The sequence below is a fragment of the Megascapheus bottae genome, chromosome 14, assembly GCF_031878675.1.
Source record: "Megascapheus bottae isolate mThoBot1 chromosome 14, mThoBot2.hap1, whole genome shotgun sequence".
Lineage (NCBI taxonomy): Eukaryota > Metazoa > Chordata > Mammalia > Rodentia > Geomyidae > Megascapheus > Megascapheus bottae.
In genome coordinates this window covers 16,675,693-16,687,832 of record NC_143522.1, presented here as the reverse complement: position 1 = coordinate 16,687,832, position 12,140 = coordinate 16,675,693, and the positions used below count along the sequence as shown (strand labels likewise).

At 37.9% G+C, this 12,140-nt stretch overlaps 1 protein-coding gene across 2 annotated transcripts in view; it reads left to right on the top strand.

Annotated features, from left to right (window-relative positions):
- The window catches only part of Cep128 (centrosomal protein 128), a 340,438-nt gene extending 329,348 nt beyond the window's left edge, over positions 1–11,090 (top strand). Inside the window, exons 29-30 of one of the 2 annotated variants that reach the window (XR_016537579.1) lie at positions 6,986–7,113; positions 11,069–11,090. The gene's annotated coding sequence lies outside the window, so the exon portion shown is untranslated. Of the gene's footprint in view, positions 1–6,985; positions 7,114–11,068 lie in introns of those variants that run through there. The other variant, XR_016537580.1, reaches the window with a different exon arrangement.
- The last annotated feature ends 1,050 nt before the right edge of the window (positions 11,091–12,140 follow it).

Sequence of the window (12,140 nt, the reverse complement as noted above, 5' to 3'; positions counted from 1 at the left end):
AATAAGTTTCTTCATAATGAATCGCTGAAAGTTGATGAATGACTACTTAGCCTCTGACATGACACAATGGAAGCTCATAGGACCTAAGGAAAGCATCTTTAATAGACAAATTCAGATGTTGTGTTATTCTGGGAGAGATTTAGAGACCTGGTGATATATCTGGAATTTAAAAAAAATTAGCATAGTTTAAGTGTGTAGGCCAAGGAAGTGCCACAGGTTTCCTAAAGTGTGGGCTAGCGAGTGATGAAGAGATAATATCCCAGGATTCTTGACTCATAGGGACTTGACTTTATGGAGATTCATGGCACTTAGGTAAATATTCTTTTTAATATACTTTTATTATAATTAATAGAAGTGTTACGTTGTATTAACCAGATAGAAGGTGCATTACTTCACAAGCATTGATACCCTTTCTCATGTCTTGGTCCCCATTTCCCTCCCCCCACTCCCGCCCCTCAACTTGTTTTCCCCCTTCCCTATCTGATTTCAAATGATCAAATATGCATATATATAATATATCAGATAATAAGGTGAAATACTGTAACAATATGAGATAACCAAGGGACAGCAAAAGAGATGAGAGGTAACATAGTATATTAAGGACAACAAACACTCATTATATGGCTTTTGTTTCTATATCCTGGAGGTCCTTACATTTAGCGTCATGCTATATGGCCTTATGGATCTAGATTTTTGTTCTATTGTGAATCTCTGTTATGAGAGCCCAAGGTTTCTACTGATTATGTTAAATGAGGGAAACCATTGAGCCTATGTTCTTTGAGTCTGGCTTACTTCACTTAATATGATTTTTTTCTTTTTTAATTTTTTATTGTAATTAATAAAAGGGTTACATGATATTTGCCAGATAGAAGGTGCATTAATTCACATACATTGATACCCTTTCACATGTCTTGGTACCCATTACCCTCCCCCCATCCCCCACCCATCTTGGTTTTTCCCCCTTCCCTATCAAATTTCAAATAACCAAATACAAATAAATTCAATATATCAGATAACAAAATGAGATACTGTAACAATATGAGATACCCAAGGGACAGCAAAGGAGATGAGAGACAACATAGTACATTACGGACAACAATCATTCGTTATATGCTTTTAATTGAAAGGACCTCCAGGATATTGAAACAAAAGCCATACGATTTTTTTCTAAGTCTTTCCATTTCCTTGCAAATGGGGCAATGTCGTTCTTTCTGACTGCAGCATAGAATTCTATTGTGTATTAGTACCACATCTTGTTGATCTACTTATCAACTGAGGGGAATCTGGGTTGGCTTCATATCTTTGCTATGGTAAATAGTGCTGCAATGAACATCGTTGTGCTAGTGGATTTAGTATGTCCTTGTTAAAACAGAGATTTTTGTGGACTATATCCTTCACAAAGTATTTATAAGGCTTTGGGAATATTGCTTTCATTAGTAACTAGTTATGGATTGGTTATGAATTAACTTTGTAAATAGTTTACTACTACTAGTTATTTTTGAGGATAAGTATATCAGTAAATATTCTTTTAAATCAAGCTAATGGATTTTTAAGCCTACTAGAATTTAATAAAAATATCAGAAATAAAATTATGTGCCTAACTGATCTCACTTTAATAGAGGATTGGTGTACAAATGATAATGATGGGTCATGGTTAAATGTTAGGAGCATACTATTTTCAGGCAATTATGGCTAAGGATGAATGAGAATGAACTGGTAGGTAGATGAACTATTTATTATTGCTGTTTATATGAAATGGGTGGATCGCTTCTTGTTCTCTTGGTCTTCTGGAATGAGTACTGGTAAAATATCTGAAGTTCTAGGGTGCTAGAACACGATAGGCATGTGTACACTACACATATCAAGTAGATGGTGTACTACTGAATAGTAGTCTTTTTTTTCTCGGTTCTGGGGCTTGAACCTCTGTGCCTGGACACTGTTCCTGAGCTCTTTTTTTTTTTTTTTTTTGTAATTGTCAGGATAATGTGTGGAGGGGTTACAGTTCCATTCATCAGGTGCATTCTTGCACATTGATACACCGTTTCCCTCCCCCGCCCTCCCCCTCCCAGTCACCTTGTTTTTTTTCCCCTTCCCTTTCTATTTCAAATAAACAAATAAACATATATGTAATATACCAGGTAAGAAAGTCAGATATAGTAACAAGGTTTTGTTTTTGTTTTTTAGGTCATGGGACTTGAACTCTGGGTCTGGGCATTGGCCCTGAGCTCTTCAGCTCAAGGCTACCACCCTACCCCTTTGAGCCATAGCACCACTTTGGGTTTTCTAGTGGATAACTGGAGATAAGAGTCTCACAGTCTTTAATTCCCCAGCTGACTATAAGCCATGATCCTCAGATCTCAAGCCTCCTGAATAGCTAGGATTACAGATGTGAGCTCTGTCCCTGAGCTCTTCAAGTCAAGGGTAGTGCTCTACCACATTGAACCACTGCTCTACTTCTGATTTTCTGGTGGTTGATTGGAGATAAGAGGCTCACAAACTTTTGCGCCTGGGCTGGCTTTGAACTATGGCTTTGATTCGTCCAATCTCAGCCTCCTGAGTAATTAGGACTACAGGCGTCAGCCACCAGCACCCAGCTAATAGTATTCTTTGTGAGGACAAATATGTATTGGATATAAAATATATAAAACTTTAGCCTATGAACTTCTTAGAGGTAGAATCCAGAAGACAACTGAAAACTAGCAGAGGTTTCGTGTATATTTGTTAAATGTCTTTAAATTACTGACTTGAATTCAATGAAGGGGCTTTGATCCAGTAGAGAAAACCCTTTTACAGTTATTTCATTATTCTAAAAACGTCTATGTTGGAGTCTTTTGGTGGTGATGAAGAGATTTTGGTTAGAAATGGATTTAGTGAACAGGTAATGCATCCCTTTCACTTATATATGAGAGAAATCAAATTACTTTAGCAAAGTGACCAGGAGGGATATTGGAGAGCCACAAAAAAGGTTCCCCAGTTTTGGCAGCACCTAGGTTCTGAGTTCAAGCCCCATAACTGACAAAAACCAAAAGCAAACAAAAACAGAAATGAGACTGGAAAACAAAATTAAAAAAGAAAAAGGAAAGTGAGGGAAGGGGGGGTTGGAGAAATGGGGGAGAATGTTGAAAGGGATGACATTGATCAAGATGTATTGTATTCATAAATGGCTTTGTTAAATAGCAACTCCTTTGTAAAAATACATAAAGATAATAAAAAAGAAAAACTGTATTTTTCTTTAAAAATGAGAGATAATTCAGTCTATTGTTAGAGTTAAGAAAGGATAATATGTCAAATTTCAAATATTCAGTCATGTCAAAAACATTAAATGCGTGCCTGTAATACTACTCAGAAGTCTGAGATCTGAGAATTGTGAATTGAAGCCAGAGTGGGTAGAAAATGCTGTGAGACTATCTCCAATAAAACTACTTGGAAAAAGTCCGAAGTAGCACTGTAGTTCAAAGTGGTAGAGCACTAACCTTGAGCAAAAGAAGCTCAGGGACAGCACCCAGGCTTTGAGTTCAAGTCCCAGGACAGACAGAAAAGAAGAGAAAATAAACCAGGCATTAAATGTGGTTTGCCAGCATTGGGCCAGTAGGAACGGAGAGCTATGGATACAGGTGGAAATTACCAAATTATTATTTTTGGCCTCAAATTCTGGTAGAATCCGGCGCAGTGGTTCATGCCTGTAATCCTAGTTACTCGGGAGGCTGAGATATGAGGACCGAAGTTCAAAGCCAGCCTGGGCACTAAAGACTGTGAGACTCTTATCTCCAATTAACCACCAAAAATGGGAAGTGGTGCTATGGCTCCAGGGGTAGGATGATAGCCTTGAGCTGAAGAGCTCAGAGACAACGCCCAGGCCAAGAGTCTAAGCTCCAGGACCTACCAAAAAAATATTCTGCTAGAGATAAGGAATTCAGCTTGCTGGCTTGGTAAAAATGTGTGTGTATGGGGGTGGGGTTGAGATAATAAAGGAAAAGGAAGAGGAAAGTGAAAATAGGAAGGGAAGGAAGAAGGAAGAAAAATGAAAAAGAAAGGGGAGGAAAAGCTTCCTAAGTGAATATTGAGTCTAGAATCTGAATGTATAGAGTTATACCTGGGTGAGAAATCTCTAGTTTTTTTTTAATAAACTAATTTATATAAGTGAGACTTAAATTGATTTAAGGACTCTGAGGTCAATACCTTTGATTGTCCTCTTTTAAAAGCTCTTTTGAAATGTCTATTTGGGGAAACATATGAGGTTCATAATATTTGGAAATAAATTAGACACAAGAAAAAATTTTGCTAGAATATTCATAGACTTTTCAAAATTTAATTTTGTAATTCTCCTTCATTATAGGGGGACACTGAATAAGTAAAATATTGCTACACTGTGGCTGGTATACCAGCTTTGAGAGTTGGGCCTTTTAGTTAAAACATCCATTTATTTTCTTAGCTTGGGGACTGACCTAGTATATGGATGTCATTTTTATAAGCACACAGTGCCTTTTAGAGCCATGTTAAATGGTAATAGGTTAAAAGAAAGAAGAAACTTCCAGTCACTTAAAAAACCTTTCTTCTTACCTGGTATGTGGCTCACGCCTGTAATCCTAGCTACTCAGGAGGCTGAGATCTGAGGATCAGGGTTCAAAGCCAGCCCGGGCACTAAAGAACATGAGACTCTTATCTCCAATTAACCATTAGAAAAAAAAAAAAGAGAAGTGGAGCTATGTCTCAAGGAGTAGGGCAGCAGCCTTGAGCTGAAATGCAAAGGGACAACACCCAGGCCCAGGAGTAGGGTGATAGCCTTGAGCTGAAGAGCTCAGGGACAGTGCCCAGACCCAGAGTTCAAGCCCCATGACCCACAATTAAGAGTTATTTGTAGCATTTGGGGAGTTAAAAGGCAGAAAAATATCTCTGGCATTTAGCTTTAGGTTAGAGAAACCATGTTAACGGTATGCTCTTACTAGAGTACATTTTTTTTTCTTTCCTGAATTTTTAATTATTTTTCACATTCTCCTTGAAGAGGGAAGTGAATTCTTAGAATTCTCAGAATTTTTAATTATTTTTCTCATTTTCCTTGAACAGGGAAGTGAATTCTTTTTCCCTAGACAGATACAATGGTTGGGAAGACAGCTTAAATTATTGAGGATTTCTTATCTGTATCTCATTTGCTTATACTTACTTCAGCTGGTTTGTGATCAAGGGAGATCATATTTTTCCAGCCTCGAAGAATGTGTTCTATTAATTCCTTTTCAAATTCTTCTGACTCAGTGAACGATTCAGAAGGAAAATGCTCAGATTCAGGTGGAAAGCCATCCAAATATGTGCCAGACCACAAGAACTTCAGCTGCCTGGCCTTAAGGCTGATTTCAGTCACTTAAGAATTTGGGGATAAAAACAGTGTTTGTAATGAACTTGTAGAAATTCTGCTAATGTCACAAAGGACAGGGTGACATGTCTGTCACCAATTCAATTGCAGAATCATTTTATAGACTATTTTCATGACATTTCCCCTTCCCCCATCTCTTTATCATCTGTGTTTAGACTGTTCGACTCTCTTAATAGTTTGCAGACAGTATGGTTAGTCTTTAAATGTCCCAGGAGACACTCAAGTGGTATTTTGATAACATTCCTCAGGGGAAAAATGGTTTGAATTTGCTTTTCTCTTCCTTGTTCTGGAATGTCCATGTCTTTAATACTTGTTGTGAGTCTGCAACATACTCCCTAGAAAGCTTGCTACATAATGGATTGCTGACTTTCTCCAATAGAGTTGATTCAGTGGGTGTGGAGGGAGGTCGTAGAATTTTCTAAATGTGTGGCTGATTTGTTCATCTCAAGACATTTGGAAAAATATTTCTTTATTTAGTTACTGACCCCCAATGTCAAAACATACCATTTTTTCTTTTATCCATTAATAATCTTTTTAATTTTTCCTCTTGTTTCTTTTGATACTGGGTCTTGAAACTAACGGCCCAAGCACTGTCCCTTAGCTTTTTCATTTAAGACTGGCACTCAATTGCTTAAGCCACAACTTCAATTGCAGCTTTTTGGTGGTTGACTGGAGATATGTGTCTCATGAACTTCCCTGCCCGAGCTGGCTTCCAACCATGATCCTGAGATCTCAGCACCTTCAGTAGGATTATAGGTGTGAGCCATCGTGGCTTGGCACTATTTTTCCTCTTTTGAGACTATCTTTCCAATCATTTTTATTTCATGCTAAACATGGTAAATGTGGTTAAGCTCTGCGAGCTAACACAAAGCATTTAAAATATATAGCTTTCATTTGTATTATGCACCTGGGCAATACACTGCTATATATATATATATATATATATATATAATTACCTAGGTATAATTTGACATTTTCAATAATCACAGCTAAGGTTTGAATCAGGTACACTCCAACAGGCAAGGCCAAATTAATGATTGTTCTGGAGTCCTATCTGGGATATATACTTATTTCTGTTTTTTTTTAACAAAGTTTTTTGACAAAATGATATTATTTATTTAATTCACCAATAGTTATTAGTATATGTGTTCCCTGAATACTTGTTTCAAGAAACAGAAGTGTTTATATTTCTATTCAGTGGCTTGCTGTTATCAAAGTATTGGGTAGCACTAATTGATAAGAAATGAAAATATAATAATCCACACATAATAAAGCCAATAATATAGATATAAATAATAATGTACATCTAAATGACAATAATATAAACAAATATAAGTGTGAATATAAATGTATAAATCAATGCCAAAGAAGCAATTTATCTTATTTCCTTCTACCAAGGGCAAGTGACACAGCAGCTGCAGATCTGCTTATTGTGGCCTGGGATACATGCTGGCATTTTGAAAATCCTGGCTTTGTCCCCACCTGGGGCAGGGGGGTGGGGAACTTTGTATGTGATCAGAGAGACAATTATAACATGACTCTCTAGTAATGGTGAGAAACAGCCTCTTCTGAACATTTCAGGACTAATTTAATGCAGTTTCCCTTTCTCATCGGCAGCATTCGGCGCTTCTCTGATAACCAGCTAGGCCATTTGGCAAGAGGCTAAAATGCTTGCAATTCCATCGAGCAAAGAGCATGCCCAAACGGTGATGTTCCAGTTGAGAAGGATAGAGCTACAAACAAAGGTAGGCTTTGATTTGGGGACAAGAGCTTTTAACAGCACAAAATCTCATGCCTGAGCACACACCATTTATGATTACTGTGCTCCCTGCACCAGGCATGTCCTTACTTTTTCTCCAATCTTTCAGTGGAGAACTTGATGTTGGCACCTTCTCCAGAGTTTGCTATTTGTTTAACTTCTGTTTATATCCCACTCGCCTGTTTGCTTCTCTTTATCTTTTTACACATTTTGTTTTGAGGGATCTGGCTATGTTTTATCCATATGATTATTTTTTTGACAGGCTTCCTGACTATAAGTTATAGGGTATTCTTTTGATGGGAGGAAAGTCATGGTATAACAATCTTACCCACAGAAGATGGCATAAGTCCAACTCTACCTGCCCACAATTCTAAAGGGAGAGTAGCTGCTGACAGAGTGTAATAATACTTCTTCATTGTACTTGTCACAGATAATAGTTGTGTATTGTTTGATCAATATCTGTCTTCCTCACTGCACTCTAGTCATTGTGAAGGCATATATAGATGAGTATATAACATATGACATATAATATATATATATATATACAGAGAGAGAGAGAGAGAGAGAGAGAGAGAGAGAGAGAGAGAGAGAGAGAGAGAGAGAGAGAGAGAGAGAGAGATTGGAGAGAGAAATACTTAGAGGAAGAGTGGAATGTACTGGTTGCACCGGTTGAGTTATAGGAAGTGCTGAACTATTATCTAATATTTTATGATGATAGAAGGCTTTAGAAGCAATCTGTAGGGAATTTATGATTTAATTATTGGGTTTTTCTTTTCTTTTCCTTTTGCTTTTTTTTTTTTTGCCAGTTCTGGGGCATGAACTCAGGGCCTGAGAAATGTCCTTGGGTTTTTCAAGGCTAGAGCTCAACCACTTGGGCCACAGTACCACTTCTGGTTTTTCTATGTATGTGGTACTGAAGAATTGAACCCAGATCTTTGTGCATGCTGGGCAAGCACTCCACCACTAGACCACAAACTCCAGCCCCTATTGGGTTTTTGTGTTTGGTTTGAGTTTATTTTGAGCCATCCAGTTGAGGGTTTTTACTGGATGAAGTTAACTTATTGACCAATAAGGAGACATATTAGCTATTGTTAATTATGAAAATTATGTTCTATTTTAGCTATTTGTTGCTAGGATCTATAAATTGCTAAACTGTTACAGTTTATCAGCACTGGAAATGTTGATTGTTCACTATGGCTGCCATAACAAAGTAATATGTACTGGGTGGCTTTAAATAACTGACACTTACTGTCTCAGAGTGGGTAGAAGATTAAGATCTAGTTGTGAGCAGATTTGGTTCGTGTGTGTGTGTGTATGTGTGTGTGTGTCTTTCCGGGCTTGAACTCAGGACCTTATGCTTTCACTTGGCTTTTTTGCTCAAGGGCAGCATTCTACCACTTGAGCCATACCACTTTTGGCTGTTAGCTGATTAATTGGGAAAAGAAAATCTCATGGTCTTTTCTGTTTGGGTTAACTTGGAACTATGATCTTCATATCTCAGTCTCTGAAATAGGTAGAATTGCCTGTGAGCCACAAGCATCTGGCTAGATTTGGTTCTTTGAGAGGACCATGGGGGACTATCGGTTCCTTGCCTCTCTCTTCTAGCTTCTTGATAATCATTAGCCATTTCTGTCTTCATGCTCACATATTGTTCTTCCAACCCATACAGTTGTGTCTTCTATTGGATTGGGGACAATTGTCACCAGCTACCTCATTTTAAACTAATTGTGTCTGTAAAAATATTGAGCAAGTAATGCCACTTTCTGAAATGCACAAGGTTTGGACTCGAACATGGGAATTTTGAGTATACATAGTTGCATCCATAGCAAGATCTAGCCCAGGAAGATCTAGCTCTTGAACCAAAAGCTCATCTATCCTGCCAGAATCTTTATACCAGAACCTCCTCCCATCACTCCTTACCACCTTCTTTCTCTGATAGGCTTTTTGACCTTCTCTGATGGAAGCCATAGTGGGGAGGTGATTTGGACTTGGTACTTAACTCTGATCTCCCTAGCTGAATCCATTCCAGAGAGCTGGCCAGCAAGTGATTGATCAGCTGGCAGCCCTTTATTTTTGTCATATGCAGTGGTAGGCTAAGGACACATGTTGTGAGGTACTTTCTGTGACAGTAGGAGAAGACTTCTGTTATCAGAAGAACATATACAACTCCTCTTCCTCACTAAAACTTGTAAAGAAGTCCTGTGAGCTTCTTTAGTCTGTTTGAAGGTTTTAGAAGCATCAATATAGTAATATCAGTAGGTGAATAACATGGATGTGTTTCTGTGGAAGTTTTTATGAAGAGAAAGAACCCAATAATGGTCAAATAACATAGTAGTTGTGCAGCATAGATATTTTACTTCACTGTAGCAAAGGAGGAACATAGTGTTTGACTTTGAGCTGAAAGTTCAGGAGAAGAAAGACCAATAGGTAATCTCATCTCTGGCTTATTATCAAAAAAACATGTTCTATCAATTACGTGTGGCTTCCAGGTTCTTAAAAAGAGTAATTGGCTGCGCTACATGGGCTTCCTGAATTGTAAAATTCAGAGGGAGTTAGCTATTCCTGCCCATGTGACCTGTGTTCTGTGGCCCATCCATCACCTGTGCACTCCTGGTCCTTGCTTGGGAATCAATGAGAGACAGAGGACAAAGTTAAGGCAAAGAGGACACCAAGGTGAATTCATGTTCCATGCTGAGCTAGTGGCAGAGATAGAACTAACTGAATGAGCCAGAGTGCTCATTGATAAAACAGTTCAAATGAGGAAAGAAAGTCAAAGGGAAAAGGAAATTGGAGAAATATAAGTGGTAAGTGTAACAAACATGAGGAACAATGACAAAATCTAACTGTACAAATGTTTTTGATTATAAGTTCTTCCAATTTGGTGAACCTAATTTTTTTCTCACTTGGAAGTGAAGGAAAATAGAAATGAGTGTTTTTAAGAAAGTTTGGGGCTATTATTTCTATTATAATATCATTTCAAACCAATCTATAGTCTGGATACCCTATGTCTTTAGCTAGATTGGCATCCCATGCTCTTAATTATTTTTTTGGCTTATATAGTTTATTCTTGTTCTTTTGTACATGATATTTAGTATTTTCTTGTAGGGATGAGGGACATGGGAACTTTATGACACCTGTAAAACCATTTCTTGTGTGTGTGCGTGTATTTGTAAAACCGTTTCTTTTTCTTTTCTTTATTTTTGTCAGTTGTGGGATTTGAACTCTAGGCTTGGGCGCTGGACCTGAGCTCTTCAGCTCAAGGCTACCACCCTATCCCTTGAGCCACAGCTTCACTTCCAGTTTACTGGTGGTTAATTGGAGATAAGAATCTCATGAACTTTAGTGCCCAAGCTGGCTTTGAACTGAGATCTTCAGATCTCAGTTTCCAAGAAGCTAGGATTATAGGCATGAGCCACTGTGCCTGGCTTGTAAAACCATTACATATATGACAAGACAGAATGTATGCTTTTGTCAATTCCTTATGTCAATTTGCCTGTGTTGATAATTTTTTTTTGCCAGTCCTTGGCTTGAGCTCAGGGCCTGAGCACTGTCCTTGGACTTTCTCAAGGCTAGAGCTCTACCACTTGAGCTTCAGCACCACTTCCAGCTTTTTTCTATGTATGTGGTACTGAGGAATCGACCTGGGTTTTCGTGCATGCTAGGCAAGCACTCTACCACCAGGCCAAACTCCCAGCCCCTGATAATTTTTTTTTATGGCTTGCAAAGATGTTATAAATATCCAAATGGCCCTTGGCAGAAGGCCCCCCACTTCTTTAAGTATCACAGCAATAAAACACATCTTAAGCTATTTTCCATGTTTCTTAAACTAAATACTTCAAAAGATAAGACTCAAGAGCCCAGAAAAAAAGTGAACTTCCTACTTGCAAATATTAGAACTAAACGAAATCATTATATTCTAAAGTAGAATCTTTGTACATTAGATGCTGATTCCAATTATTCAAGATGTAAATGTGGAGATGACCAGACAGAGGTGAAATGAGCAGAGGAGTAGAGAAGAAGCTCCTATGAAAGATGAGCATTGAACCAAATACTGTGAACTCTGGAGATGGCATCTGAGACATCAATTGGGATAATGGACCAAAAACATAGGTCTTTCCACCAAATCATATGTTGAAATATGAGTTCCCAAGATGATGGTGCTTGGAGGTTGGGCCTTTAGGAAATGACCAGTTATGAGTGGAATTAATTCCCTTTTAAATAAGACCTCATAGTGTTGGTTGTGGGGGGGCACAGCGAGAAGGTACCATCTAAGATCTGAAAAAAGATTCTCATTAGACAATGAATTTTCTGGAAATTCCAAATTCCATGATGAACTTATTTAATGGATCGAAATTTAATTTCATTAAGCTGATGGCTCAGCATACATTTTTATTATATTCTGTTTATGAAGACCGAACAAGATAGTATATGTAAGGTACTTAGCAGAGTGCTACATAGTAAATTGTCAATAAATATTAGCTAGTGATTATTATATTGTGATGATATTCTTCCTTCTGGTGAAACTTATCTCCATTACAATAATGTGTTTAGAATCTAATGGCATCCCATTATTGTGCAACATTTGTCTTGGTAATTTGTGAGTGATGACAAAGTTCCAAGGATGCCAGAAACTTACATCATTTTGTAGAACCAGATCTGACAAGGAAGAAAGCATTCTGATAGGATCCATGGGTGTGGCGGTTCTGCTGTCTCTGGAGCACGCAGTTTATTACAAGTCTGAACAATGAGATTCTTGCTCTGGGTGGAAAACACTGTGCTAGGAAATGTCTGTTTTGTAAGAAGACAATTCAGACTTGATTTTTCCAAGTAGTCCATAACTCCAAACTTCTTAGTTACTGCAGACATTGCCAGAACTGTTGAAAATGGAACCTACATATTTTGGGAAAATAAAATAGAAGAGGCAAAGGTAGTTTGTAACTCCAGCAAAGATGAATGATTGTAAGCATATATATCTAGAGACATAGGAACATGGAAGTGACTCTAATAGATCAC